The sequence below is a fragment of the Acinonyx jubatus genome, chromosome A1, assembly GCF_027475565.1.
Source record: "Acinonyx jubatus isolate Ajub_Pintada_27869175 chromosome A1, VMU_Ajub_asm_v1.0, whole genome shotgun sequence".
NCBI lineage: Eukaryota > Metazoa > Chordata > Mammalia > Carnivora > Felidae > Acinonyx > Acinonyx jubatus.
This window is the reverse complement of record NC_069380.1, coordinates 187,031,984-187,039,369: the sequence shown is the minus strand read 5'-3', so window position 1 is coordinate 187,039,369 and position 7,386 is coordinate 187,031,984. Positions and strand designations below refer to the sequence as shown.

The 7,386-nt window shown below is 40.0% G+C and overlaps 1 long non-coding RNA gene across 2 annotated transcripts in view; it reads left to right on the top strand.

The window, feature by feature from the left end:
- Positions 1 to 549: 549 nt before the first annotated feature.
- LOC128311044 (uncharacterized) overlaps positions 550 to 7,386 on the top strand; it is a 416,015-nt gene continuing 409,178 nt past the window's right edge. For both annotated transcript variants that reach the window (XR_008288969.1, XR_008288971.1), the window contains exon 1: positions 550 to 623. This is a non-coding gene — a long non-coding RNA (uncharacterized LOC128311044). The remainder of the gene's footprint in view (positions 624 to 7,386) is intronic.

The window sequence follows — 7,386 nt, the reverse complement described above, 5'->3', positions numbered from 1 at the left end:
CCACTCAGTCAGAATTCTTCCTTGAGATTTTTAGAAAAAAGAAGCTTGGATAAATGCACTTTCTTTCCATTTTTGTTTGTATAATTGTAAGGATGTAGGCTATTAGCTGCCTGCATGTTTCCAATCTTGTGGCAATGGCATACTGGCCAGTGAAACTTGACATCTTGAGTAGAGTATTTGCAACTGAAATATGCATGACATGATATCTCAATCTGAGGCAATTACAAAGCCTATGATCTAAATGAGCCACATTTTCCTCTTAATTCCTCTTGAAGTCAAAAATTGGAAGCAGTGACATTCTCGTCTTTTTTGAGTAGGGCCTCAGTTTCTCCATATTGTAAAATGAACTCAACAATACTGATCTGTTCCCACTAAGGGGTAAAGCAAGGCTTTGTGAAATAAGAGTTCATCAAATACTTTGAGATCCTGGACTGAAAAGCACCTGAAGCTCTAAAGTGCAATTAACACCTTGCTCTTTCTTTTTCTTTTTTCTTTTTGGCATAAAGTTTTGAAAAAGTTCCTTTAAAATGTTCTATTAAATCGATTTTCAGGATCGTGAATGCTGGAAGATTGACAGCTCTGGGAAGAGCGCCATCTCTCAAGTGCACACTTTAGGAGTAGCAGTGAGTTGAAATTGCCCCCCTCTCACTACCTTATGAAGCCTCTGCTGACATGACGTGATGTGCCCAGCACTCAGCACGAGAGGGAAATGTTTGCGTGACTCCTTCGGCTCTCATTTTTTCTGCCACTTACTCCAAGTTACTATGATTTCATGGTGCATCTTTGTGAATGTGAATCGAAGCACTTCTAACTTGTGTTATCTGTGTCACTGAATACGATAACTAGGGAGGAATTGGGTAATTGGGAAGCAGGTACTAATTGAATTCAACCTTGGTTTTCTGACTTAGGAACAGATTTTCTGCAAAACCCAGAAAGAGCCCCGCTGGCAAAAATAAAGGTGAAAGTAGAGTTTTTATTACAGTTGGCCATTATGTGTTTACACAGAAAGCAAAGTACAGTTGGGCCCCTCAAAGAAAGCCAGGAACTGAGGGGCCTTTGTGTTTCTCAAGTGTCACAGAATCTCTCTCATTATTGCTGGCCTCTCTGCTTCAGCTCTCCCTGCTTGCACAGGGTCTGGATGGACATGTCAACTTCTACTCAGTCTCTGTAAACCCCCTCAGACATCTAACCAGTGGAGTCTCTGTGTGCTTTGTTCAAATGAGAGAGAGACAGAGAGACAGAGAGAATAACTGATGGTTCATTGAGCCCATGGATTGATTTTCCTTGGGTCAAATGTCTTTCCTAGTCCAATCATCTGTATCTAGAGATGGCCACAGCTGTGTGGGGTTATAGAGGGGAAAGGAGTAGCAGGGGGTGCTGGTGAGTAGGCAAGAACTGGCATTACTAGTCCATCTTTCAGTTGGATGGCTTTGTAATATAACAACTTACTAGGTTGAACCTCGTGTTCCCAAATCTCCTCCCTGTTTTGTATCCAGTTGTGGTGGGCCGCCAGAGAGGTTCCTTGTGTGAGGTTTGGAGGTTGGAGATGAAGTAGTAGCCATTCTGTAGCTCTCACACATTGTACCTTATCTGAAGGATCGCCTCCTTTGCATGAGGCAGCAGTCAGGCAGGTCTCCAACTATTCCTTCTTCTTGGGGACTCTCCTTCAGTTTTTCCAGCTCTTGGGCATTGCGTGTGTTTAGATCCATGATGAAAGACCTGTGCTTCTGCAGGAAATCCACACCATGTAGGTCAGAAGCAATGGGAACTTACATAGGTTTTGGTTCTTCCTTGTGGGCTCCAGTTCATGCAGTGGCTTCCAGCTTTGTCTTTGTTCACTTTATGCCCATCTTCCCTTTCCTACTGCCTGCCTTACAGGCTCCATGATCCAGCATGAGATATGAAGACCACAGCTTTACAGAGTCTGTTTAACAAGCTACCACAATTGTATAAAGTTAAATTCCTGTAATACATCATATAATATACACATATACATATGTACATACATACATATCCCTTCTCTTGGTTCTAGTTCTCTGACTGAATCCTGACTGATACAGTTGATTGTCAGCAGCCTCACCTAGCTGACAGTATTCTTTCTTTCTAGCAAAGTGCTCAGTGCCCACTGTCTTCTTTTTGGTGTCCAGATCCTCTATTCAAACATAATTCCTTGGGGGAAATTTCTTATACTTTTTGTCTCCTTTGTATTATCCTCTACATATTAATATAGTAAGTTAATTCACACTAAGGTATTAGGAGGTGAGTGAATGATAAGGGACAATGTCCTGAATTCCTACCTAGTCCACCTTATCTCCTGCTTAAGTCTTATCTCCTATCTTTAAGTCTCATGTGTAATGGACTCTGCTTCAAGAGGCTTTCCCATATCACCACATATTATGTTGGACTTGTTGATGGGGGAACAGCTGCTTGGACCATGGTCTTGAGAAGGATTCTGAAACTGAATCTATGTTTGAAAGGAAAGTGTACTGTGATTGATTAGTGATGCCTTCCACTAGTATGGGCTAGAGCACTATAGAATACTTCCTGCATAGTTTTCTTCTAGGGATGAAAGAATTTTGCATTAACAACAACCCCCAGATTCTGGCAGTGCTGCTGACTTGTTATATGCTTTTTACTTAATTATGTGAACACTCTGCCTGAGCACCCTCACCAACAAGTACCCACAGTGATCTCATAGATCACCAACACGTGAGCAGTGGGGGTGGGGGTGGGGGTAGAGGTGGATGTTCAATAGATAAACATGAATATTCAATGACATTTGGAGTTCATGAGCAAGCAAGAAAACTTTAATGCCATATTTTTAGAAATAATGACCCCTCACCTATATTTCTATGCAAATATTTATAGGAAACAAGTATTAAACTTGGCTTTTAAAAAGCTAATAAATAAAAAAAAAAAAGGAAGGTCCATGTGAAAACGCCTTCTGGTTGCCTAATTCTCTGAGGGTACTAGAGAAATGGGGTGTGTCTCTGGGTTATGTAGTTACTAACCAGAACTGTGACCTTTGAGCAAGTCTGTTAACCTCTTGGGGCATCAACTTTCTAATCGGTAGCAGACCTATTGCACTTCTTCTAAGATACAGTGTCAAACCGCCTATAATAAAAATGTTGGCAAGATGGAGAGACTCTAGAAAGTGGTGAAATTAAAGGGTAGGAGAGAGATCCTCTGGGGAAAACAATGGGGTTTGTTGGCTGCTGATGCAGGACTGCAGCATCGCTTTAGGGAAGACGGGGAATCTTCAAATCTCTTTTCCCTGGTGTCTCCAACCGGTTTTGATCTGTGACTTCAAATTAGTGTGTGAATGACAAGACACTACAAAGAAGCATTAGGTGCTTTTGTGGGAGCCTTCATGTGTCCAGGGTGGGAGAAAGGGCAGGGCTGGGGATCAGCCTTGGTCCAGAGAGACACTGCTGCCTGCCAACTGCCCCTTGGGGAGCCCAGCAGCAGTCTGGGGAGTTACATGACTCCAGGCAAGTCTGATCAATAAAGGGCATCCTTACTATAGCAACACAGCAAGGTGTCAGGGCTGCCTGTGGATCACGTGCCCTTCCCCAGACACTGTGGAGTTGGGAGCAGGCAATTAGAAGTTGGGGGCAGCTTTTCTCAGAGGCTGAAGAGCTGACAGATGAGCAAAGAGCTTTTCTCCTCTTCCATCCTGGTGTGGGCATGGAAAACTTTTAGCCCACTCACCTTTGGTATTAGCCCTTCTTGGATTATATCAGAAAAATCACAGAAAAGGCTTAGGAGTAGAAGCATGGAGAAGTCCACAAAAGGAAGAAATTTTCTTATTAATAATAACAACAATAATGACAACCAATTTTTATTGTTTGTGTGACTTTTTTTTAATGTTTATTTATTAATTTGAGAGAGAGTGTGTGTGTGAATGGGAGAGGTGCAGAGAGAGAGAGGGAGAGAGAAAATCCCAAGCAGTCTCTGTGGCATCAGTGTGGAGCCTCACACAGGGCTCGACATGGGCTTGACGTGGGGCTTGATCCCATGAACTGTGAGATCATCATCTGAGTCAAAATCAAGAGTCAGTCGCTTAACTGACTGAGGCTCCCAAGCGCCCCATGTTCGTGTGACTCTTTGATTAATGTCTGTCTCCCCCTGTAGATTGTGGTTCTCTGAACACAGAAACAATAAGGGTTTTACACACTGCTATGTTCACTGCATCTTGTGACTCAATATATATTTACTGAATGAAAGATTCAACTGTTTAATATGTTCATATGTTTAATATATTCATTGCAAGACAGACACTATACTGGGGCTTTCACATAGATCTTCTTGTTCAATCCTCACAATGATTTGGTAAGGTAGGTATTATTATTACCCCCATTTTATTGACAAATCAAAAAGAGGTTCTGAGAGTTAAAGCGAGTTGCCTAATGTCAGCTAGAAGTGTGTATGCTATTACAGGAGGCACCTTAGTTTCATAGGTACTAAAGCTGGGATTCTTAATGGTGACAATAGCTAGGTTTGGGGTTGGGTTATTTTTTGTTGTAGGGTGCTGTCCTGTGCTGTGTAAGATGTTAGCAACACCCCTAACTTCTATCCACCAGCAGCCAGTAGTACACTCCTTCATTCCCATTTGTCTCTGGATATTGTCAGTTGTTCCCTTGGGGGAAAATCACCCCCAGTTGAAAGCCACTGTACTAAAGGAAAGCCCAAACTGGGCTGACCTCTGAAAGATGGTTTATTTTGCCTGCCCTTCACGGTGTGTATGAACTGATGGTGTGTTTGTTATGCTTATTATAAGTGAAGGTATTTCTTGGTGAAGTTTTAATGGGGTCTTTCGTAAAGCCACTTCAGTGTATTTATGTGTGTGTGAACAAGGGAGTCATATCGTATCAGGGCTTTTGGGTCATGGCACACTGGTTATAAACTGGGAAAGTCCCTCATCCTGGACCCTAGAAGAAGGGAGAAGACTCCAAAGCATCCATGAGGTTACGTCTGAGATTGACGTTAGCTCTAATATAAAATTGGATTTGTCCTAGAATGATGGGTGTAGGCAGCCTGATATATAGAGAGAGCAAAGGCTTAGGAGACCTTTAGGCTTTGATGTGAGTTTTCATGGGCAATTCATTTAATTTCTTGAGCTTGCTTCCTCATTAGGGATTCTGGGAAGATTGCCTTAGATAATGGTCACTTCCAAGGCACCCAGGATGACAATGGCTCCTACTTGGAAATAGTGTTGTTAATGTGAAGGCAAGGAGATGGGCCAGTCCAAAGGTTTCCCAAAGATGACGTATTTATTCCCATTCCCATACTCATAATTTGTAACCTGCACTGAGCAATTTTTGTGTCACTATTGTGAGAGTTTCAGATGTATTAACTCACTAATCCTCATAATTCCTGATAAACACAACCATGTAAAAATCCTTGGCTAGCTGATCGCAGAACTGGATTCCAATGTCTTTCCCTTGATGACATTATTAGAGAACATGGTTTAGGTTCAATGAATTATCAACTGAATTTCAAGAAACAATTTTGTTCCTATCTGCTGTATATGGAATTTTGGGACCATTGACATTTTTATTCCATATAACATACATGATAAGATAGTTTCATAATTATTCTTGAAGCAAGATGGGACCTTCATGCTGATGGGAGAAACAAAATAATTTCATGTGATTCTCCCACAATATAATACGTATTGTATAATTTTCCTATTGAGAAGAATGATGTTTTCCAGATGCAATCATATATAAACCTAATTATGAAATGCCCACCAGGGTACAATTTAAATTAATCTATTCTGTTTTTTAAAAATGCATTCCTTCCACACTGAGATATTTTATTTATGCTTCAGAAAACTATATAATTTGAATTTTTAACTATCATGCCTACTTCCTCAAAAGAAAGCAATTAGTCTTTGGAACTTCTTTCATTTGCTGTAGCAAATCTTCTATTCATTTTTAAATTCTGCTCAATTTTTCCGGTTCTTTGGGTTTGGGGGTCCTATAGTCTAGTTAGGGATACTAGTGTTCACAGAGCTGTATTCTAAACTATTCTCTTCTACCATTTTGCCTAAAGCAATTGTTTACAAACTTTTTCATGTCACATCACTATCACTAAAACATCTTTGAGCATGCATCTCTAATGTATGCACAATTGTTATAAATTATATACATGTTACTTGCTATATATTGATATTAGAAAAGTTCTACTTGTTTCTTTTTTTTTTAAAGAAAATAATGATAAATATAGGCTGTACTGTTTCTATATCCATTTAAGTCATTTTCCACACATCCCATTTGAGAGTCCACTGTGACAGGAAAGTAATACAGTCTATTTTCTTATTTTTTTAATGGGGATCTTATCTATCTTGCTTATTTCACAGAGTTGTGAAGAGCATCAAATAAAATGATAGTGATTATAATAACTGTATCAGTTGGCTATTACTGTATAACAAACCACCCAAAAGTCAGTGGTTTAAAACAATAATTATTTATTACCTCATGATTCTGTGGTTCAGCAATTTGGACTGAGTTCTTTTGCTGGTCTTAACTAGACTCATTCTTGTGGTCACATATCAGCTGGTGGTTTAGTATGGGCTAGTGATTCAACATGGCCTCATTTACACATCTGGGGATGTGGCCTTGGAGGCCTCTCATCTCCAAGGAGACTAACTTGAGCTTCTTCACATTGTGATGGGATTATTTCAAGAATATGAGAACACAGTGACAAATCCTCTTAACATCTATTCTTAGAACTGATCATTCTACTGATCAAAACAAATCACAAAGCCAGTGAAGATCCAAGGGTTGAAGAGAAAGATTCCATTTCCTTTTTACTTCTTTTGATATTTATTTTTGAGAGAGAGACAGAGACAGAGACAGAATGAGTGAGGGAGGGGCAGAGAGAGAGGGAGACACAGAATCCAAAGCAGGCTCCAGGCTGTCAGCACAGAGCCCAATGCAGGACTCCAACTAATGGACCACGAGATCATGATCTGAGCCAAAGTGGAATGCTTAACTGATTGAGCCACCCAGGCACCCGGAAAGATTCCATTTCTTTATAGGAGTTGCAGAGTTCTTGAAGCTGGGTTATTTTAATGATTCCCCCACATAAACTTAAGATATATTGCTATATTAAGATGTTCTTAATAGTTTAGGTTGAAAGTCTTCATTTAGAAGACTTACCATAATTTTCAACTATGTTTTGCTAGAAGTTTCATTCTTTTTTGCACCAAAGAATAATCATCTAGTGTAACCTTTACTTTGACAGATAGTGAAAATGAGGCCCAGGGACATTTGTTATGATTACTTTTGCCTCACATACTTTCCAAAGATCTGAGTAGGCTTATAATAGAAAATATAGATATAATAGAAGTGAATACATGGATATAAGTTTTGTTTGTTT